General features: G+C 50.0%; 1 protein-coding gene across 19 annotated transcripts in view; it reads right to left on the reverse strand.

The window, feature by feature from the left end:
- TSNARE1 (t-SNARE domain containing 1) overlaps positions 1–20,683 on the reverse strand; it is a 117,062-nt gene extending 96,379 nt beyond the window's left edge. For all 19 annotated transcript variants that reach the window (XR_015140388.1, XR_015140387.1, XR_015140385.1 and 16 more), the window contains exon 1: positions 20,485–20,683. The gene's annotated coding sequence lies outside the window, so the exon portion shown is untranslated. The remainder of the gene's footprint in view (positions 1–20,484) is intronic.
- Between the last annotated feature and the right edge of the window lie 2,906 nt (positions 20,684–23,589).

Below are 23,589 nucleotides of genomic sequence, written 5' to 3' on the forward strand. Positions count from 1 at the left end.
ATATCCTGAAGTGTAAAGTCAAGTTAGCCTTAGGAAAGCATTACTGTGAAAAAAGCTAGTGGAGGTGATGGAATTCCAACTGAGCTATTTAAAATTCTAAAATACGATGCTACTAAAGTGCTGCACTCAATATATCAGCAAATTTGGAATACTCTGCAGCGGCCACAAGACTAGAAAAGGTCAGTTTTCATTCCAATCCCAGAAAAAAGCAATGCCAAAGAATGCTCAAACTACAGCACTATTGTGCTCATTTTGCATGCTAGTAGGTTATGCTCAAAATCCTTCAAGCTAGGCTTCAGCAGTATGGTAGTGAACAAAGAACTTTCAGATATTCAAGCTGGGTTTAGAAAAGGCACAGGAACCAGAGATCAAATTGCCAACATTCGCTGGATCATAGAAAAAGCAAGGGAATTCCAAAAAATTACTTCTGCTTCATTGACTACGTAAAAGCCTTTGACTGTATCAGAACAAACTGGAAATTCTTAAAGAGATAGGAATAGCAAACCACCTTACCTGCTCCCTGAGAAATCTGAATGCAAGAGAAGAAGCAACAGTTAAAACCTTACATGGAACAACTGACTGGTTTAAAATTGGGAAAGGAGTACATCAAGGCTGTGTATTGTCACCCTGCTTATTTAACTTCTATACAGAGCACATTATGCAAAACGCTAGGCTGGATGAATCACAAGCTGGAATCAAGATTGCCGGGAGAAATATCAACAACCTCAGATATGCAGATGACACCACCCTCATGGCAGAAAGCAGAGAACTAAAGAGCCTTTTGATGGGGGTAAAAGAGGAGAGTGAAAAAACTGGCTTAAAACTCAACATTCAAAGAACTCATTAGGTCATGGCATCCAATCCCATCACTTCATGGCAAATATAAAGCGGAAAAAGTAGAACCAGTGACAGATTTTATTTTCTTGGGCTCCAAAATCACTGCAGTCGGTGACTGCAGCCCCAAAATTAAAAGACGCTTGCTCCTTGGAAGGAAAGTTATGACAAACCTACACAGCATATTAAAAAGCGGAGATATCACTTTGCCAACAAAGGTCTGTATAGTCAAAGCTATGGTTTTTCCAGTAGTCACGTAGGGATGTGGGAGTTGGACCAGAGAGAAGACTGAGTGCCGAAGAACTGATGCTTTCAAACTGTGGTGTTGGAGAAGACTCTTGAGAGTCCCTTGGACTGCAAGGAGATAAAATCAGTCAATGTTATAGTAAATCAACCCTGAATTGGCAGGACTGATGCTGAAGCTGAAGCTCCAATACTTTGGCCGCCTGATGCGAAGAGCCGACTCATTAGAAAAGACCCTGATGCTGGGAAAGATGAAGACAGGAGGAGAAGAGGCAGACAGACAATGAGATGGTTTGACAGCATCACTGACTCAATGGACATGAATTTGAGCAAACTCTGGGAGACAGTGAAGGACAGGGAAGCCTGACATGCTGAGTCCATGGGGTGGCAAAGAGTCGGACACGACTTAACAACTGAACAACAACGTGAATGAGTTTAACCTCTCCAGTCAAAGAAAAAATGACTCTCAGGTTAGACGGTAAAGCAAATCCAATCTCATGCGCATGTACGAGACACCCATGAAGGAAGCAGGAGGCGGCAGACAGAAGGATCACGCACGCACACAGGCACGTGGAGGGGTCGGGGGCGGGCAGCACTCTGTGACCCACAGCTGGGAGCACGGAGACGAGGCGAAGGGCGGGCTTGAGGGTAAACATGGTGTTGGTCCACAGTCGCCAGCAGTTGCAGGAGACACGGGGGAAGGGACAGAAACAGACTCTCGCAGGAGTGCAAGTCACTTCTCTGTCAACGACAGAGCAGGAGGACAAAAACTAAGACACACGTGACCCACACACATTGGCCGCTGACACCAGAAGACAGAGCAGAGCTCCTGTCCAAGCACCTGCGGAACACTGAAAGCTGACTCCATGCTAGAAACACAAGAAGAACCTCATCAAACCAGAAAAGTTCAAAAGAGAACCACTGAAATTCTCTGACCAAAATGCAATTAAAACTAGAGTAACAACAAAACCAAGAAATCAAAAGATGTTTTTAAGACTTACTCCTCAACAACTCTTGGACCAGAAAAGAGACTGCAGACCAAAATGTCAGCCCTTCAAGACAGCACTGATAAGGAAAACGCACTATCAGAACTTAAGGAAGGGCCTTTAAATATTAAACACTTTTTTGAAAAGAACAGAAACAAATCAATCAATCATCTAAACACCTAGAGAAAAGAACGATAAGATAAACTGGGAAAGAGAAAAAGAAATTAACTATAAGCAAAAAGCGATGCATTAAGAAGCAGAAAACAAGGACGATTAATTTAATAAAAATATCCAAAAGGTGAATCATTGAAGAAAAAACCCTACAGTGCAAACAAATAGCCAATCCAACCAAGAAAAAAAAAAAAAAAACACGGAGCAAATACAAAGGAAATAATCACAGGAACCAAGGAAATTAAGAGAATAGTAACTGCACTCAAGTCTACATGAATAAATCTAACAACCTGGATGAAACTGATAATTTTCTAGGAAAATAAAACATCTATAACTGACCCCCCAAAAAAGAAAAAAAAATTAAAGGATTTTCTTCCTCCAAACAGAAACAAAACAGAAGAGCACCAGATCCCAACGGTTTCACAAACTCTGCCAACGCCGTACAGACCAAACGTGCGTGAGCCTGCATGCCAGGCGCTCAGCTGTGCTCGACTCTTTGCAACCTCATATAGTTCAATACTATTCAACAACTCTACAAACACATCAGAAAGAAAACATCTAAATGATGTCTATGAAGCAGGTGTAACCTGATGCCAAAACCGAAAAGAAAGTACACACCAAAAAAAAAAAAAATGACAGACCCAGCTTACTTATGAAAAGCAATAGAGATGCTAAATTAACCAGCATAAAGTATCCAGCAGCACCTTCGAGGAATTCCACGTCAGACCAAGTGAAGGGCATTCCAGGAACTCAAGAATGTCTCAGCATTAGCAACTCCCGTGAGTATAGTTCACCATGTGACTACATCTAAGGAGAAAAGTCACATGATCATCCCATAGGTGATTAAAAAAAAAACAACAAATTCAACAATAATTCTCCATTTTTATTACAAATAAGATGCTCAATGAAATGGGCAGCACAGGCTCTTCCCTGACATCTGGAAGGCATGTGTCTCATTCCAAACCCATGTCTGCCCCACAGGGAAACTCCAGGGGTGCCTGGCAAGAGATGCCCAACAGCAGCATGACTGCTCCCCAGAATGCCAGAGGATCTGTTCACAGGAGCAGGGACAAGAAGGAGCCCAGAATACAACAACTGGAAGGGAAGTTCAAATATCACTATTTGCAGCTGCTAAGATTGGATACCTGGAGAACCCAAAAAAATTAACTAAAAAATAGCACAATTCAGCAAAGTAGCACGGGACAAAATAACGTGAAGCAATCAAGAGCAGTCATATGTGCATACATAAATGGAGGATATGCAGAGGAGACTCCTAACCACAACATTTAAAAAAACATGGGACTCGCCCGGTGGTCCAGCGATTAAGACTCCCTCCGTGTTTCCACTCCAGGGGACATGGGTTTAATCCCTGGTCAGGGAACTAACACCCCTCAAGCAATGCGGTACAGCAAATAATAATAATAATAGATAAAATTCCTGCAAATAAAGAAAATGTGAAAGCATTACATAAGAGGAGACCTAATAAGCAACTGAGAAAATACAACACCTTAAGAAGCGAGACTCAATGTCATAAAGATGTCACTGTCCCTAATTTGTACATTTAACACAATCCAATCCAAAGCCAATCAGGTTTTAGGGACTGCAAATATGTGTATGTGTGTGTCTGGTGAAGGGACTGAGTAAAGAACAGGCAAGCTAATTCAAAGTTCATATGTAAAGATAACCTAGAACAGGCAAAAAAAAAAGTTATGACAAAAAAGCAATGAGTTCTTTGAGATGCTGAAACACAGCATAAAGTGAAAATGAAAGTGACATCGCTCAGTTGTGTCTGACTCTTTGAGACCCCGTGGACTGTAGCCCACCAGGCTTCCCTGTTCCTGGGATTCTCCAGGCAAGAACACTGGAGTGGGTTGCCATTTCCTTCTCCAATGCATGGAAGTGAAGAGTGAAAGTGAAGTCGCTCAGTCGTGCCCGACTCCTAGCGACCCCATGGAATGCAGCCCACCAGGCTCTTCCGTCCATGGGATTCTCCAGGCAAGAGTACTGGAGAGGATTGCTGTTTCCCTCTCCAGGGGATCTTCCCGACCCAGGGATCGAACCCAGGTCTCCCGCATTGCAGGCAGACACGTTAACCTCTGAGCCACCAGGGAAACACAGCATAAGGCCTTACTAATTAAAATAGAGACTACAACTGCACAGAGGGACAATGCAACAGCTTGTAAGCAAACGTCATCAATCCTGAGAGGGCAGTGACGGTGGACGCGACGCACATCCTGACTTCAGCGCACAGTACAGAGCAACAGCCAGTGAAACAGGGCGCCACTGGCAGGAGAGACGCGCAGACCAACCGGACAGCACGGAGAGCCCAGAACACACGCACACACAGACAGCAGACGGACCTGCCGAGGGTGCCAGGAACACACACGGGGAAAGGACGGTCTCGGCAACGAACGATGCCAGGAAACTGAAGCTGAACCTGGAAGACAACGAGCTTGGATCCTACCGTACACCACAAACGCACGATAACTCAGTCAATTAGAGACTTAAACAGAAGACCCCACACTGTGAAACTCCGAGATGAAAGCACAGGGACAAAGGTTCAAAACGTTGGTTTTGACAAAGATTTCATGGATATGACACCAAAAGCTCCAAGTAACAGAAACAAACAAACAAAAAAAACAGCTGAGTGGGACTACAACAAATAAAAAAGCTGCTGCAAAGAAAAGGAAGTAACCACTGGCATGAAAAGGCATCCACAGAACTGGAGGAGATATTTACAGGAAGATCTTCCTTAACACACAATGGGGTTACATCCTGATAAACTCATTGTAAATTGAAGATGAATTGAAAATGCATTTAATACATCGAACTCAGCATAGGTCACAGCTTAGCTTGGCCTTCCTGAAACGTGCTCAGAACAATCACATTAGCCTACAAGTGGGCAAAACCATCCAGCACAAAGCCTATTTTATACTAAAGTATGGACTGTCTCTTCCTGATGGCTCAGTTGGTAAAGATCACCTGCAATGCAGAAGACGTCGATTCAGTCCCTGGGTCGGGAAGATCCCCTGGAGGAGGCCATGGAAACCCACCCCAGTATTCTTGCCTGGAGAATCCCACGGACAGAGGAGCCTGGCGGGCAACAGTTCATGGGGTCACACAGAGTCAGACAGGACGGAGCAACTATGCACAGACACAGCACAGATGGACCATCTCATGTAACAGGCTGAACACTGTCGAAAGTGAATACACAACACCGCCAGGGCACCAGCTGTGCACTCCTGCGCTCTCAGGGCTGACGGGGTGCTGCCCGCTGCCCAGCATCATGAGAGAGCACCATCCACCCTGCATCATTGGTCGAGGAAAAGATCAAATTCAGAACTTGAAACATGAATGCGTATCACTTTCACATCGTGAAAAGTCAAAAACTGTAAAGTTGTTAAGACTATCATAAGTAAAGCATGATGTGTATCTAATACGGGGTTAATCTCCAAAACATATAAGGAACTCCTACAACTCAATAGCTTAAAAAAAAGAAAACTAATAAATCACCCAATTATAAAGTGGGATGAGGACTTGAACAGACATTTTTCTAAAGAAGACATACAAGTAGCCAAGAGGAGCATGAAAAGATGCTCAGTGTCACTAATCATCAGGGAAAGCAGATCAAAACCACAGTGAGACGTCACCTCACCCCTGGCAGAACAGCCATGATCAAAAACAAGAGAGCGCGCGAGAGTTAGTGCTGGCGAGGATGTGGAGAACCTGGAACCCGGTACACTGACAGCAGAGATGCAATATGGCACAGCTGATACGGAGAACAGCATGAAGCTTCCTCAAAAATTAAAAACAGAACTACCATACGATTCAGCAATCCCACTTCTGAGCATTTGGAGAAGAAAATGGCAACTCACTCCAGTATTCTTGCCTGGGAAATCCCATGGACAGAGGAGAGCATGGTGGGCTACCCATGCTCCACAGGGGTCACAGAAAGTCAGACACAACTTGGCAACCAAACCAAAGGGCTTCCCTGGCGACTCAGTTGGCGGGGAATCTGCCTGCAGTGCAGGAGCCCCAGGTTCATCCCCTGGGCCAGGAGGATCCTCTGGAGAAGGGAATGGCAACCCTATTCTTGCCTGGAGAATTCCAAGGACAGAGGAGCCTGGTGGGCTACAGTCCACTGGGTCACAAAGAGTCGGACACAACTGAGCAACTAACACAACACATACGAATCAGTGATCCCATTTCTGAGCATTTATTTGAAAGAATTAAAATCAGGATCTCGGACAGATGCCCCCCATGGTCACCGCAGGGTCACTCACAGCAGCCCAGACGTGGAGACAACCTCAGTCCCATCTGCAGATGAAGGAGATGAGGTCCACATGGTGGACATGCTTCAGACTTTAAAAACAACCACATTCTGCCATGTGCGATGACATATGGACCTTGGGGACATGTGCAAAGTGAAATAAGCCCGTTACAGAAGGACAAACACTGCGTGACGCCACCTATATAAGGCACCTAAGCAGTCCAGGCACTTGCCTGGTGGACCAGTGGTTAAGAATCTGCCTTGTAACGGAGGAGACCCAGGTTCAATATCTGGTCAGGGAGCTAAGATCCCACACGCCACAGGGCAACTAAGCCCGCAAGCCACACAGAAAAGATCCATGATGATCCAAGGAAGATCCCAGGGGCCACAACTAAGGTCCGACACAGCGGAAGAAAATGAACGAATAAATTTATAAAAAATAAATAAATAAAATAGTCTCGTTCAGAGAACCACTGAGTAGAACAGTGGTTGCAGGGGCTGGGGCCCGGGAGGAGGGGAGCTGCTAAGCACCAGGGAGAAAGCTGCAGGGAAGCAAGACGATGCAGATCCAGAGCACGGCTGGCAATGCTGCACCTGGACAACAGGATGTGGCACTTGTACTGTGCATGCAGTACTTGTACTGTATATATAGTACTGTACCAGGCACACAGCACTTGTACTGTGCATGCAGTACTTGTACTGTGTATACAGTACTGTACCAGGCACACAGCACTTGTACTGTGCATGCAGTACTTGTACTGTGTATATAGTACTGTACCAGGCACACAGCACTTGTACTGTGCATGCAGTACTTGTACTGTGTATATAGCACTGTACCAGGCACACAGCACTTGTACTGTACATGCAGTACTGTTCTGTGCACGTCAAACTGTGAAGAGGGTTCAGTTCAGTTCAGTCGCTCAGTCGTTTCTGACTCCTTGCGACCCCATGAACCGCGGCATGCCAGGCCTCCCGGTCCATCACTAACTCCCACAGTTCACCCAAACTCATCTCCATTGAGTCGGTGATGCCATCCAACCACCTCATCCTCTGGCGTCCCCTTCTGCTCCTGCCCTCAATCTTTCCCAGCATCAGGGTCTTTTCCAATGAGTCAGCTCTTCACATGAGGTGGCCAAAGTATTGGAGTTTCAGCTTCAACATCAGTCCTTCCAATGAACACCCAGGACTGATTTCCTTTAGGATGGACAGGTTGGATCTCCTTGCAGTCCAAGGGACTCTCAAGAGTCTTCTCCAACACCACAGTTGAGAAGCATCAATTCTTTGGTGCTCAGCTTTTTTATACTCCAATTCTCACATCCATACATGACTACCGGAAAAATCATAGCCTTGACTAAGATGGACCTTTGTTGGCAAAGTAATGTCTCTGCTTTTGAATATGCTGTCTAGGTTGGTCCTAACTTTCCTTCCAACGAGTAAGCATCTTTTAATTTCATGGCTGCAGTCACCATCTGCAGTGATTTTGGAGCCCCCCAATATAAAGTCAGCCACTGTTCTCACTGTTTCCCCATCTATTTCCCATGAAGTGATGGGACCGGATGCCATGATCTTCGTTTTCTGAATGTTGAACTTTAAGTCAACTTTTTCACTCTCCTCTTTCACTTTAATCAAGAGGCTCTTTAGTTCTTCTTCACTTTCTGCCATAAGGGTGGTGTCATCTGCATATCTGAGGTTATTGATATTTCTCCCAGCAATCTTGATTCCAGCTTCTGCTTTATCCAGCCCACCATTTCTCATGATGTACTCTGCATATAAGTTAAATAAGCAGGGTGACAATATACAGTCTTGACGTACTCCTTTTCCTATTTGGAACCAGTCTGTTGTTCCATGTCCAGTTCGAACTGTTGCTTCCTGACTTGCATACAGCTTTCTCAAGAGGCAGGTCAGGTGGTCTGGTATTCCCACCTCTTTCAGAATTTTCCACAGTTTATTGTGATCCACACAGTCAAAGGCTTTGGCATAGTCAATAAAGCAGAAGTAGACGTTTTTCTGGAACTCTTTTGCTTTTTCCGTGATACAGCGGATGTTGGCAATTCGATCTCTGGTTCCTCTGCCTTTTCTAAAACCAGCTTGAACATCAGGAAGTTCATTGTTCATGTATTGCTGAAGCCTGGCTTGGAGAATTTTGAGCATTACTTTACTAGCTTCTGAAATGAGTACAATTATGCGGTAGTCTGAGCATTCTTTGGCATTGCCTTTCTTTGGGATTGGAATGAAGACTGATCTTTTCCAGTCCTGTGGCCACTGCTGAGTTTTCCAAATTTGCTGGCATATTAAGTGCAGCACTTTCTCAGCATCACCTTTCAGGATTTGGAATAGCTCAACTGGAATTCCATCACCTCCACTAGCTTTGTTCGTAGTGATGCTTTCTAAGGCCCACTTGACTTCACATTCCAGGATGTCTGGCTCTAAGTCAGTGATCACATCATCGTGATTATCTGAGTCGTGAAGATCTATTTTGTACAGTTCTTCTGTGTATTCTTGCCACCTCTTCTTAATATCTTCTATTCCTGTTAGGTCCATACCATTTCTGTCCTTTATCGAGCTCATCTTTGCATGAAATGTTCCCTTGGTATCTCTAATTTTCTTGAAGAGATCTCTAGTCTTTCCCATTCTGTTGTTTTCCTCTATTTCCTTGCATTGATCTCTGAGGAAGGCTTTCTTATCTCTCCTTGCTATTCTTTGGAACTCTGCATTCAGATGCTTATATCTTTCCTTTCCTCCTTTGCTTTTCACTTCTCTTCTTTTCACAGCTATTTGTAAGGCCTCCTCACAAAGCCATTTTGCTTTTTTGCATTTCTTTTTCTTGAGGATGGTCTTGATCCCTGTCTCCTGTACAACGTCATGAACCTCTGTCCATAGTTCATCAGGCACTCTATCAGATCTAGTCCCTTAAATCTATCTCACTTCCACTGTATAATCATAAACGATTTGATTTAGGTCATACCTGAATGATCTAGTGGTTTTCCCTACTTTCTTCAATTTACATCTGAATTTGGCAATAAGGAGTTCATGATCTGAGCCACAGTCAGCTCCTGGTCTTGTTTTTGCTGACTGTATAGAGCTTCTCCATCTTTGGCTGCAAAGAATACATTCAATCTGATTTCGGTGTCGACCATCTGGTGATGTCCATGTGTAGAGTCTTCTCTTGTGTTGTTAGAAGAGGGTGTTTGCTATGACCAGTGCATTTTCTTGGTAAAACTCTATTAGCCTTTGCCCTGCTTCATTCTGTACTCCAAGGCCAAATTTGCCTGTTACTCCAGGTGTTCTTGACTTCCTACTTTTGCATTCCAGTCCCCTATAATGAAAAGAACATCTTTTTTGGATGTTAGTTCTAAAAGGTCTTGAAAGCCTTCATAGAACCGTTCAACTTCAGCTTCTTCAGCATTTCTGGTCAAGGCATAGACTTGGATTACAGTGATATTGAATGGCTTGCCTTGGAAACGAACAGAGATCATTCTGTCATTTTTGAGATTGCATCCAAGTACTGCATTTTGGACTCTCTGTTGACTATGATGGCTACTCCATTTCTTCTAAGGGATTCCTGCCCAGAGTAATAGATATAATGGTCATCTGAGTTAAATTCACCCATTCCAGTCCATTTTGGTTTGCTGCTTCCTAAAATGTCAACGTTCACTCTTGCCATCTCCTGTTTGACCACTTCCAATTTGCCTTGATTCATGGACCTAACATTCCAGGTTCCTATGCAATATTGCTCTTTACAGCATCAGACCTTGCTTCTATCACCAGTCACATCCACAACTGGGTGTTGTTTTTGCTTTAGCTCCATCCCTTCTTCTTTCTGGAGTTATTTCCCCACTGATCTCCAGTAGCATACTGGGCACCTACTGACCCGGGAAGTTCCATCTTTCAGTATCCTATCATTTTGCATTTTCATACTGTTCATGAGGTTCTCAAGGCAAGAATACTGAAGTGGTTTGCCATTCCCTTCTCCAGTGGACCACATTCTGTCAGACCTCTCCACCATGACCCTCCCATCTTGGGTGGCCCCACACAGCATGGCTTAGTTTCACTGAGTTAGGCAAGGCTGTGGTCCGTGTGATCAGATTGGCTAGTTTTCTGTGATTGTGGTTTCAGTCTGTCTGCCTTCTGATGCCCTCTCTCAGCGCTTACTGTCTTATTTGGGTTTCTCTTACCTTGGAAGTGAGGTATCTCCTCACGGCCGCCGCTCCTGACCTTGGACATGGGGTATCTCCTCTCCACCGCTCCTGACCTTGGACGTGGGGTATCTCCTCTCCACCGCTCCTATGCCATGCAGCCATGCAGGTCTTTGGTAAAGTGCTCTTATCCCAATAAATACATAATTTTAAACTCTAAACACAAATGGCAGTTTGGAGCATGCCTAGCCCCTAAAACCAATAGGGGAAGAAATGGACTTTTTAATAACCCGGACAGGACTATCGATAAATCATCTGGAAAAAATTAAGGTCAGATCTGATTCTCACACCATATGCCACGATAAAATACAAATGAATAAAAACTTTAAAAGCAAATCAACAAGAATGAGAAGAAAACACAGGATTTCTTTTTAACCTTAAAGCAAAGAAGCCTTCATCAACTACACCTCCAAATCCAAGCGCCACACGTGAAAGCTGGCAGATCTGATGGCACGAAAGTGGCAGAACAGTGAGGACAACAAATGGCGGCGGCAAATGCCCTGAACCCAGCTGACGCTCAGAGAGCCCACGTCCACAGTCAGCAGGGAAAGCAGAGTCACCACGCGCTTTCAAAACACGAGCAAAGTCAAGGAACAGAAAGCTCACACGGAAAATACAAATGGCTCTCTGATACATAAAAACGTACCACGTTCATTCATCACATAGGCAAGGCAGACTGTCCCCCTCTGAAGCCTGACCACACTCAGCGTGGGAGCGGCTGGGGGACAGGCACCCACAACTCCTGAGGGGGTATGGATTGGGGCACCACTTTGGTGGGGGGAGTTGGCAGTGTGTCCTAACGAGGAAGGTCTGAGTCTTCCGACCCGGAGGATACATCCTACATACACGCGTCAGATGACATACAAACCAGTCATTCGTTCTGTCATGATTTCTATCAACAAAAGACTGTGTTAAATTGATTCTGAAATATCCATATTTGAACCAGTCTGTAGTTGTCGACAAGGAAAAGAAAAGCTCTCTGTACTGACGGGGGAAGACCTCCAGGACGTTTTGGTTTGTGGCGGGGGGCCGGGTGGGGGGCACAGATTTCTTCCTCGGTTGGTAATCATATTCTTATGTATGTGGAAGGACAGGTACGAGACCAGTGGCAGGTCACGTGTGGAGACATGGACCTGGCCCGCTGGGATGGGGAGACCTTCACCTCTCTACTGCAAGCCTCCTCGTGTGTCTCTTTAATGCGCGTTTCTGGATTCATGCAGTTACTCACCCGGTGGCACCAAGTTTCAGCTGCGACTCTCGGGATCCTCCCTCTTCGCCGCGCCACACACGATCTTTCAGTTATTCTGTGTGACCCTGTGGACTATAGCCCACCAGGCTCCTCTGTCCATGGGATTCTCCGGGCAAGAATACTGGAGTGGGGTGCCATTTCCTCCTCCAGGGGATCTTCCCGAACCAAGGCTAAAACCCGCATCTCCTGCATCTCCTACGTTGACAAGTGGAATCTTCACCTCCGTGCCACCTGGGAAGCCCTGGCTGCAGCACAGGGGAATCTTTATTCGTGACATACAAACTCTCAGATGCGGCATGTGGGATCAAGTCCCCTGACCCTGCGCTGAGAGTGTGGAGTCTTAGCCACTGGACAACCAGAAAAGTCCCTTCCTTATACGTTTCTACTTTTGAACTATATAAACTTTTCAAAAAGCACAAGGCACTGAAACCGTTAGACTGTGGTCCATTCACACCATAGCATGGCAGACCCAGGGGCAAAAAGCAGCAAAGTACGGATACGTGTGACAAGCAAGAAAAACCTCCAGGGAATTACACCAAATGAAAAGAGTCAGTCCCCAAGGGCCACATACTGTCTGATTCCATTTGTATGAAATGACATAAGGAAAAAGGAGGACAGGCCGGGGCTTCCGAGGAATTCAGGGGGGCGAGGGTGGCAGGGAGGTGGGCATAGCCACCAGAGTGACGCCACATGACAGAAGCAGCCTGTATCCCCACTGCACCCTCGCTGGTGTCCTGGGTGTGACTGTACTACAGCTTCCTGAGAAACCGGGGAAAGGAATACAGGAGGCTCGGAATTAGTTCCTACAACGTGAATACACAACGTGGCCAAATGTAAAGCTTAATAACGAAAAGAGAAAAGACACAGGGCTGCTGGCGTCCATGCCCGAGGCCGCCAGGTGGACAAAACAAAGGACGCATTCAGCCTGGCCTGGCTCCTGAGCGCCGGCCCCCTGGAACGTGGGGACCATAGGAGGGGAACCCCACCACGGCTCACCCTCTTTCTGGGCACAGGGCAGTCCCAGGAGGAAAGGGCAAGCAAAGGGAGGAAGGGCGCCCTTCCCAAGGCACAAGCCGCCTTAGGGCTTGCCACTGCTGGCACCTGGGGGGTGCTCGGTGCTGCAGCAAGGCCTACCCGACACTGCCAGGACTTCCGCTCATCCAGTCCCACCCATGCCTGCCTGACTTCACTCTTGCCCAGGTGGCCATCCTGGCTCTTAAGACAGAGCCCAGCCCGCATGCTGCCTGTGGGGCCCCTCCTCCACAGGCCTCCAAGCCCTCCCACAGGTGGGCAGCAACACACACTGCCAGACAGGAGGCCAGACAAGGCTGCACCCCACAGCAGCAGGCGGCTCAGGCCTCAACCACCCCCTTCCCAGTGTAAAACAAGGGCAGAGCCAGCTTTAGAGCTTTCCAGCTGCAGGATCCTTTCTTCAAACACAATCATCCCCAGAGAGTTCACATAGAATGGAGGAGACCAGAGTTGCTCTGTGGGAAGGGAGAAGGAGCAGGCAGCTAGGGTAACTAGAAGCCTCCAGTTCCGGGGGGTCCCCTCCACTGGTCCAGCAGCTCTCCACAACCCCACACTGATGACACTGTGGATAAAGTCCAGGTTCTGGGGCTGGACTCACGGTCCTGCTCCCAGCCTGCCCTGCACTTTGCAGCCTCGGGAAAACAGACATCCCCTCTCCCCGCCTCCCTGCTCTGACCAACAGCTCTAAGACCAGGTGGGGTTGGCGCCCGGCCATTCCAGCCAGCAGGGCAGCAGAGCTGATCCTAAAGGACAGGTCTGGGCAGCCGAGAAGTCAGCCCAGCGGGTCGACCAGAGGCTGAAAAGACATCCAGGCTGAAAAGACACTGCCAGAGCTGCAAAGGCCAAGTGCAACAGGCAGCCTGATGCTGCAGACTGGCCCCTGGGCAAGAAAAGCCAGGACACTGAGAGGGGACTGGGGGTGCAGGGACCAGCTGGGACATCAGCCCTGCAAGTGAAGCCTTTCTGGACCCTGGCTCTGGAGCCCAGGCCCGTTTCCTGCCTCGCGAGCTCATTAGCACCCTGGCAGGAGGAGGGCAGGCTGGGGCAGGGATCCAGCTCCTCATTAGCACGGCCACCGAGAGCCGGTGCTGAGGGCAGCCAGGCCCGGGTGGAGGCTTCTGGGCTACCGTGGGAGGGACTGATTCCGGGCTGCTGGTGTGAAATGAGTCCCTTTCCAAACACTTGGCAGGAATGGATTATGGATCCCGGTGGAGGGTAGCCAGAGGTGGCTGGGCGGGAGGCGGGGGGCTGCCCCCGGCTGGCGCTGACTCCTGAGCAGAGCTCTGACACCCCCTCATCTCCCGAGGGGCCTGCCCTCTGTCCTCCCCAGGCAGCATCCCACCCCCACCGCCACCCCGCACCCCCAATATCAAGCTTCCAAGTAGGTGCAGGTGCAGTCTGCACCCCCGCTAGAGGCCACATCCAGGGTCTGGCTTGGGCATCAGAGGACAGACATGGACAGACAGGTGCCCGAGCACAGCGCCTGGTACCAAAGCCCTAAAAATGCTTGACTAGACAACTGGACACCTTTCCACAGGACCTGGAGAGCAGCCGTAGCCAACGGTGGGCTCACTCTAACCTCCTTTCATCTGCCGCACTGGGAACCAGAACTCCAAGTTCCAGGCCAGCCTCCCCCCGATCCCAGCCGAAAACACACTTCCAGACCTGGGCTCCTGATGCCCTCGACCCTTGCCTGGCTCTGCTTGAGAACATCGGTTCAACACTGAGGGGAGTCCAGGATTAAGTCTTTACCAGGGTAACCACCACCATCACCACAGACGTCCTCCAAGGGACAGGGCATCCTCCGGGGTGTAAGCACCCTCCCATCCGTCGTCCGGGAGGCAGGAGAGCAGGAGTGCTGGGCGGGTAGGGCTGCAGAGTGGTGAGCAGGCTCGGGAGCCAACGGGCTGAGATCAAATCCCGGCCACTCACTTACGGGCCTGTGACTCTGGATAAGCTACCCAGCCCTAGGAAGTGTCCTGATCTTAGGAATATAAGGAACCCAGCAGCTGCCTCGGAGAAGGCAATGGCACCCCACTCCAGTACTCCTGCCTGGAAAATCCCATGGACGGAGGAGCCTGGTAGGCTGCAGACCACGGGGTCGCTGAGGGTCGGACACGACTGAGCAACTTCACTTTCACTTTTCACTTGCAAGCATTGGAGAAGGAAATGGCAACCCACTCCAGTGTTCTTGCCTGGAGAATCCGAGGGATGGGGGAGCCTGGTGGGCTGCCGTCTATGGGGCTGCACAGGTCAGACACGACTGAAGCGACTTAGCAGCAGCAGCAGCTGCCTGGCAGACCCCAGAGCTCCATAAGCGGTGATGACCATCACAGCTATGATATGAAGAGGCTGACAATGGTCGCTTCTCCTGTGTGCCCACTAGTGTGCCGCACAGGCAGGCCAGAGCCAGCTCTCTGGAGCCAGAGGGCTGCTCAGAAGTGGGGCGGCCACACCAGCCTCCCGGGCACTCCCTGACCCCCAGAGCCCCTCCCAGGGCCCCGGCGCACGCGCCTCGGCAACGGCACTTCCAACTCACCTTCTATCACTAGCGCTCAGTTCTCTATCGCGCCACTTAATTTTCTGCATAATTAACTCAGATGACCATTGTATCTACTACTGCGGGCAGGAATCCCTCAGAAGAAATGGAGTAGCCATCATGGTCAACAAGAGAGTCCGAAATGCAGTACTTGGATGCAATCTCAAAAACGACAGAACGATCTCTGTTCATTTCCAAAGCAAACCATTCAATATCACAGTAATCCAAGTCTATGCCCCAACCAGTAATGCTGAAGAAACTGAAGTTGAACGGTTCTATGAAGACCTACAAGACCTTTTAGAACTAACACCCAAAAAAGATGTCCTTTTCATTATAGGGGACTGGAATGCAAAAGTAGGAAGTCAAGAAACACCTGGAGTAACAGGCAAATTTGGCCTTGGAATACGGAAGGAAGCAGGGCAAAGACTAACTGAGTTTTGCCAAGAAAATGCACTGGTCATAACAAACATCCTCTTCCAACAACACAAGAGAAGACTCTACACATGGACATCACCAGATGGTCAACACCGAAATCAGACTGATTATATTCTTTGCAGCCAAAGATGGAGAAGCTCTATACAGTCAGCAAAAACAAGACCAGGAGCTGACTGTGGCTCAGACCATGAACTCCTTATTGCCAAATTCAGACTTAAATTGAAGAAAGTAGGGAAAACCACTAGACCATTCAGGTATGACCTAAATCAAATCCCTTATGATTATACAGTGGAAGTGAGAAATAGATTTAAGGGCCTAGATCTGATAGATAGAGTGCCTGATGAACTATGGAATGAGGTTCGTGACACTGTACAGGAGACAGGGATCAAGACCATCCCCATGGAAAAGAAATGAAAAAAAGCAAAATGGCTGTCTGGGGAGGCCTTACAAATAGCTGTGAAAAGAAGAGAAGCCAAAAGCAAAGGAGGAAAGGAAAGTTATAAGCATCTGAATGCAGAGTTCCAAAGAATAGCAAGGAGAGATAAGAAAGCCTTCCTCAGAGATCAATGCAAGGAAATAGAGGAAAACAACAGAATGGGAAAGACTAGAGATCTCTTCAAGAAAATTAGAGATACCAAGGGAACATTTCATGCAAAGATGAGCTCGATAAAGGACAGAAATGGTTTGGACCTAACAGAAGCAGAAGATATTAAGAAGAGATGGCAAGAATACACAGAAGAACTGTACAAAAAAGATCTTCACGACCCAAATAATCACGATGGTGCGATCACTGACCTAGAGCCAGACATCCTGGAATGTGAAGTCAAGTGGGCCTTAGAAAGCATCACTACGAACAAAGCTAGTGGAGGTGATGGAATTCCAGTTGAGCTATTTCAAATCCTGAAAGATGATGCTGTGAAAGTGCTGCACTCAATATGCCAGCAAATTTGGAAAACTCACCAGTGGCCACAGCACTGGAAAAGGTCAGTTTTCATTCCAATCCCAAAGAAAGGCAATGCCAAAGAATGCTCAAACTACCGCACAACTGCACTCATCTCACACGCTAGTAAAGTAATGCTCAAAATTCTCCAAGCCAGGCTTCAGCAATATGTGAACCATGAACTTCCTGATGTTCAAGCTGGTTTTAGAAAAGGCAGAGGAACCAGAGATCAAATTGCCAACATCCGCTGGATCATGGAAAAAGCAAGAGAGTTCCATAAGAACATCTATTTCTGCTTTATTGACTATGCCAAAGCCTTTGACTGTGTGGATCACAATAAACTGTGGAAAATTCTGAAAGAGATGGGAATACCAGACCATCTGATCTGCCTCTTGAGAAATCTGTATGCAGGTCAAGAAGCAACAGTTCGAACTGGACATGGAACAACAGACTGGTTCCAAATAGGAAAAGGAGTACGTCAAGGCTATATATTGTCACCCTGCTTATTTAACTTATATGCAGAGTACATCACAAGAAACGCTGGACTGGAAGAAGCACAAGCTGGAATCAAGATTGCTGGGAGAAATATCAATAACCTCAGATATGCAGATGACACTACCCTTATGGCAGAAAGTGAAGAGGAACTAAAAAGTCTCTTGATGAAAGTGAAAGTGGAGAGTGAAAAAGTTGGCTTGAAGCTCAACATTCAGAAAACGAAGATCATGGCATCCGGTCCCATCACTTCATGGGAAATAGATGGGGAAACGGTGGAAACAGTGTCAGACTTTATTTTGGGGGGCTCCAAAATCACTGCAGATGGTGACTGCAGCCATGAAATTAAAAGACACTTACTCGTTGGAAGGAAAGTTATGACCAACCTAGACAGCATATTCAAAAGCAGAGACATTACTCTGCCAACAAAGGTTCGTCTAGTTAAGGCTATGGTTTTTCCTGTGGTCATGTATGGATTTGAGAGTTGGACTGTGAAGAAGGCTGAGCGCCGAAGAATTGATGCTTTTGAACTGTGGTGTTGGAGAAGACTCTTGAGCATCCCTTGGACTGCAAGGACATCCAACCAGTCCATTCTGAAAGAGATCAGCCCTGGGATTTCTTTGGAAGGAATGATGCTAAAGCTGAAACTCCAGTACTTTGGCCACCTCATGCGAAGAGTTGACTCACTGGAAAAGACTCTGATGCTGGGAGGGATTGGGAGCAGGAGGAGAAGGGGACGACAGAGGATGAGATGGCTGGATGGCATCACTGACTCGATGGACGTGAGTCTGAGTGAACTCCGGGAGTTGGTGATGGACAGGGAGGCCTGGCGTGCTGCGATTCATGGGGTCGCAAAGAGTCGGACATGACTGAGCGACTGAACTGAACTGAAAACGGTCCTATTTATTACGGCAACAGGAATGTTATCTGTCAGGCTCACTACTGTGTCTCCCAGATGATAGTGTGCACTAATATTTGTGGTATGAGGGACTGCCCTACACAGTTATGTTATCCACATTTCTTCTCTGATTCTCATGTCTGGCTTCAAGAAAATCTGTGAGTGGTATTTGCCTCCTCTGCCCTAAGGCACCCACGCAGGACAAGGACATTCAGAGCAGAGAGCAGGGACAAGTGCAAGGACCAGCATCAAACACCCAGGGCAACATCGCTGGAGGAGGCAGAACAGGACCCTCCACTCTGATCTGCTCATTCTCCCTCCACTTTAGTCTTTCATCGCCCACTCCTCCATTTACGGATCCAGCAAACACTTACGAGCCAGGCAGTGCTGGGTGTTCTGGCAGAAAACAGCCAAATCTCAGAGGCCGCTACCTTCACAGCCCAGCAAGTCCATCATTACTAGTGATGTCACAAATCACAATTCAAATAACAGAAAGAATTACGGCTGGACTGAGCCGCCCAGGTTAAATTCCTCTTGTAGCAAATAATACAATCAAAACAAACCCAGCAACCACAGACATGCCTGTGCGCATTTAAAAAAAAAAAAAACAGGTCTAACCAACAGTTCACTTCTCCCCAGCACTAGTCCAAACACTAGTCAGAGAGCAAGAAAACTCTCAGTAACAAGCAGGGTGCTGTGTGCTGTGAGCCATGGGCACAGACATGGGTGAACCAACCCAGGGGAGGTAGGGGACAGTCAGAGTAGAAGGCATTCTAAGAGGAAGACACAGACAGCCTCATACCAGTGAGAAAAGACATGATGTGCAGGAAGTAAGAGCGTGTGCCCTAGCGGGCCACACAAAGCAAGTGGTGGAAGATGTGGCTGGAGCAGAAGGCAGGAACCAGGTCCCGACCAACCATCACCTTACAGGAGGGGACTTAAGGACTCCTGTCTGCCCACAAGACCCAAAACCCCCAGAGAGCAGTGCCTGTGCCTAGATGCCCACCTCAGGGCCTGCAGAGGAGCACCCAGGGAAGGCAGCGGGGATACAGACAGGGCAAACAGGCCAAGAGAGGAGGAGAGAAATGTGCAGGGGGCCAGGAAGCTCCACCTCCTCCAGGAAGCCTTCCTGGACTGCCACTTTCCCACAGCCACTCCTGGGCAAGCATTTGCTGAACCAGGTTTCTACTGAGGACCTGCGGTGTATGAGGCTGAGCCACTAGGAAATATCACTGTAATAGACCGAAGCACGCCAATACTGACATGCTTGCCCTGGTTCTCACCCTGACACTGTGTCCACACTGGGGCTACAGTGAGGAACAATAGCAATCCCTGCCTCAGGGGGACCCAGGATAAAGCCGAAAAGACGCAAACAAGTGAGAAACACAAAACGTGAAGCGCTGGGAAGGAAAAGGGAAGGGACCTGAACCAGGGTAGTGATCGGAAAGGGTGGTCAGGAAAGCGGGCTGAGACCCACTGGAAGGACGGTGAGGTGCCATCCAGCCAGGAACCAAGCCGTGGGCAGGAAGAGGGCAGGGGAGGAGAGAGCCGGGCGTAGCTGCCATGGCAGAGGCCCCTCTAGTCCCACTGCTTCACCCTCAGAACTTTCTGCCGTGACCGCAGTATTCCAGGCCTGCGCCTCACTAGCTAGTGGCCGCCACAGCGGACGCCGCGCGTGGAGCCCAGAGGGCATGAGTGAAACTTGAGTCTCCCGACAGGAGGTCCCCGAAGGGAGTCCACTGAGGCAGCACAGATCGGGGTCAACAGAAGGTGGACAGGCGGGAGAGCCCTCATCCTCGGAGCCCAGGAGGCACGTTTCAAGCCAAACGTGGAGGGAGGGCAGGAAGGCCCGGAGAGGAGGCACGCGGGGCCGAGCTCTCCCTCGACGGCTCCCTCCCACTCGCGGGCGATGAGGACCATTCCGGTGCCCAGCAAGTGGGCACTGGGGCCCCTGGACAAGCGCTCCGCCCCCGAGACCCGCCCCGCCCCCGGCCCCGCCCCCAGGCCTCAGCCCACTGCAGCCCCGCCCCTCCCGGAGGCCCCGCCCGCCCCGCGCGCGCCCCGCCCCCGGCCCCCGCGGGCCCCGCGCGCCCCTTTCGGCGTCGGCCCCGCCTCGGGGAACGCGGCCCCCAGCCGACTCAGCCTTGCCCCGCCGGTCCGCCGCCGCCGGCCCGGCTCCTCCGCGCGCAGCCGCCTCACCTGGGCCTGGGTAGCTCGCGGGCGCGCTCCGTGCGCTCTAGGCGGGCGGGGCGGGGAGGGGGCGGAGCCAGGATCCAAATATCACGTGACGACCCTTCCGCGCGGCGAGGGCCGCGAGGCGCTCCCGCCCGTCGCGCAGCCCCGACGCCTCAAGCCAGCCAATGGCCGCAGAGCCACGGACGCGCCGAGGGCGGTGTACGACTCGGAACTACAAGTCCCAGAGGGCCCCGCGCGGGCGGCGGAAACGGCCTGGGACGGCGGCCGACTGGGCCAGAAAGCCTGCCCCCGGCAGGCGCGCTTGCGGTCGCCGGGATGTGTGGTCCTCGAGAGCCACGAAGTACCGTGCATCAAGTAGCGGCCTCGGGGCCGGCTTACTCGCTTCTCCGAGGCTATGTATTCCCATCTGCGGAGCAGGGTCACTTAGACATGAAGTGGGAGGACTCGCTTTGGAGGCCCAACCAGATCTCAAGGATCTGAGAGGCAGTGCCGCTGCGACGCAGGGATCACGCAGGGCCTGGACTCGAGAGCCGAGGACAGAAGGGTCGGCGCCCAGGTCTAGGACGGCCCACGGGGACTGCCGAGAGGAGCCGCGCCCCTGGACGCCACGCCTTGATCCGCACCTGCTGGGGCGCAGACCAAAGCCTTTCCGCCGAGGGCCTTATGGGGACGGGTCTCCAGAGCGCCCGGCTGTGGAGCTGAAGGTGCGGGGCCACGCCCCGTGCTGGGGGTGGAGGGAAGGAGGGGAAACGGGACCACACCTCCTCCAGGACGACCGCCTGCAGAGTGTGCTTCCTGCCGACCCAGCTCCCCAACCCCCAACAGGGTAGTCTAGCTGCGTCCCAAGCTGTTTTGGCACCAGGGACCCGTGGAAGACAATTTTGGGGGAGAGAGGAGAATGGTTTGGGGCGTTGCATTTATTGTGCACTTTATTTCCGTGATTATTACATGAGCTCCACCTCAGATCATCAGGCGTTAGATCCTAGAGTTTGGGGGACCCTGGTCTGGTGCCAGCAGGGCCAGCCCAGAGCCAGTGCTGAGTACCTGCTGCTTCCTCTTTATCTGGGGCAAGCCCTCTAGCGTCCCACCCCACCCCCAGAAGCAGTAGCGCGGGCCCCTCCATCAGGACCTCCCCCTGGGAGAACCAGGAGGGAGGTTGGGTAAAGGGGACGTCTAAGAGAACCCCAGAGGAAGAACGGAGGGAGGAAGCTGCTGCAGACCCCACAAGATATCTGTCTGTGAGTCGCATCCTCCCCCCGTGCCCCGCTTCTGGAGGACCCTCTGCAGCGCCCACTAAAGCTGACCTCAGACACGCACAGGGCCGTAGTGTTCACTCAGTGTCCCCACAGAGCCTAGTCTGTTCTATCACCACACCTACACCTGTGTTGCTGGGTGATGTTGAGCAGTGACACCTCCTCTGGGCACATTTTCCAAAGTGTTGATGTGGGAGCCTCTGAGGTCGCAGAGTGCCCGAGCGCAGGCGTGGGGGGGGGGCAGGGTGGGGGGAGGGGGGCATGCCACGTCGCCCCTGTCACCTGTGTGGGGGGGCAGTGTCACAGGGGGATGTGTGCTGGGAAAGTTCTGGCACAGGCCCAGCACCCTGCAGGGATCTGACCAAAAGAAGAATCTTGCCCCCAACCATTCAAGAGCAGTCTCATCACAGCCCCAGGCTCTTAGAAAACTGACTCCAGCATGAAACTCGTAACAGCCTCCCAAGGTATTTATCACCAAGCAGGAGTGGCAAAAAAAAAAAAAAGTAAAAGAAAATCCCAACAGGAGCATTTGAGTGTCATCTTTGCTAATCACATCCTCTGTGAAGGAAGAGTTTGCCCCCCCTCCTAGGAAGTAGCAGAGCCTGCTTCTTCTCCATCCTTGTGGGAGGAGGCATCTCCACGCCCCAAGGAGCCATCTGTCTGTTCCACACCCACCACCCAGGCTTGCTACCTGGCACAACGTCCAGACTCCTCTTGCCAAATCTTATCCTGTTTGTCATCACTTATTCATTCAACAATCTTATTTCCAGTGTCAGGCAACATACTAAGCCATGGGGATGCCATACAATTAGTTTTGGTTGCTAATGACAGAAAATTCCAATGACAGTGACTGAAACAAGATCAGTGTGTACTTTCAGTATTACACATTCTAGCCCAAATAGGCTGTAAGGCTGGGAGGGCGCCCCTCACAATCATCAGTATCCCAGACTGGTTTAATCTTGTTGCTTCTCTGATCTTCAAAATGGGCCCTCTGCCTCATGGCACAAGGTGGCTGTGTAAGTGCCAGCCATCACATCTGCTTTTCAATAGCAAGAAGGAGATCTGGACAGTGGGAAGTCACTCATCCCCAATCCCATCCTTTTAAAGACACTTCCTAGATATTGTACACCTGCTTACACCATCATCCCCGCTTGGCCAGAACTGGGTCCTTTGGGTACTTCTAGTTGAAGAAGGCAATGGCATCCCACTCCAGTACTCTTGCCTGGAAAATCCTATGGACGGAGGAGCCTAGAAGGCTGCAGTCCATGGGGTCGCTGAGGGTCAGACACGACTGAGTGACTTCACTTTCACTTTTCACTTTCTTGCATCGGAGAAGGAAATGGCAACCCACTCCAGTGTTCTTGCCTGGAGAATCCCAGGGACGGGGGAGCCTGGTGGGCTGCTGTCTACAGGGTCGCACAGAGTTGGACACGACTGAAGTGACTTAGCAACAACAACAAGTTGCAAAGGAGGCTAGGAAATGTCTTCCTCCCAAGGATTATGTTCCCAGCAGCCATCTGGGCTCTTGCACCAATAAAACGGTGGCAATGGGGCCTACCTAGCAGCCTCTGTGAAGACGCAGCCCTTGTCGCAGTGCCTGTGGTTTGTTTAGCAGGTGGGCTGCAAGTCACACAGATGTGCGTGGGAACATGGGTGGAGGCTGTACAGGAGCAGAATGGGGGTGTGGGGACCCAAGGGGGCTGAGGGTCAGGGAAGGCCCCCTCGACGAGGACGCCTAGCATGGGGAAGTCTTGAGGGATAGCCATCCGTCCTGACCGCGCCAGCTGCTCTGCCCACCTCTTCTCTCCCTCAGCCACGGGGGGCGGGGGGCGGGGTGCTGGCCCTGGTGGGGACG

This window comes from Bos grunniens, chromosome 14 (assembly GCF_055505025.1).
Source record: "Bos grunniens cultivar Pamir isolate PY7600 chromosome 14, Bosgru_T2T1.0, whole genome shotgun sequence".
NCBI lineage: Eukaryota > Metazoa > Chordata > Mammalia > Artiodactyla > Bovidae > Bos > Bos grunniens.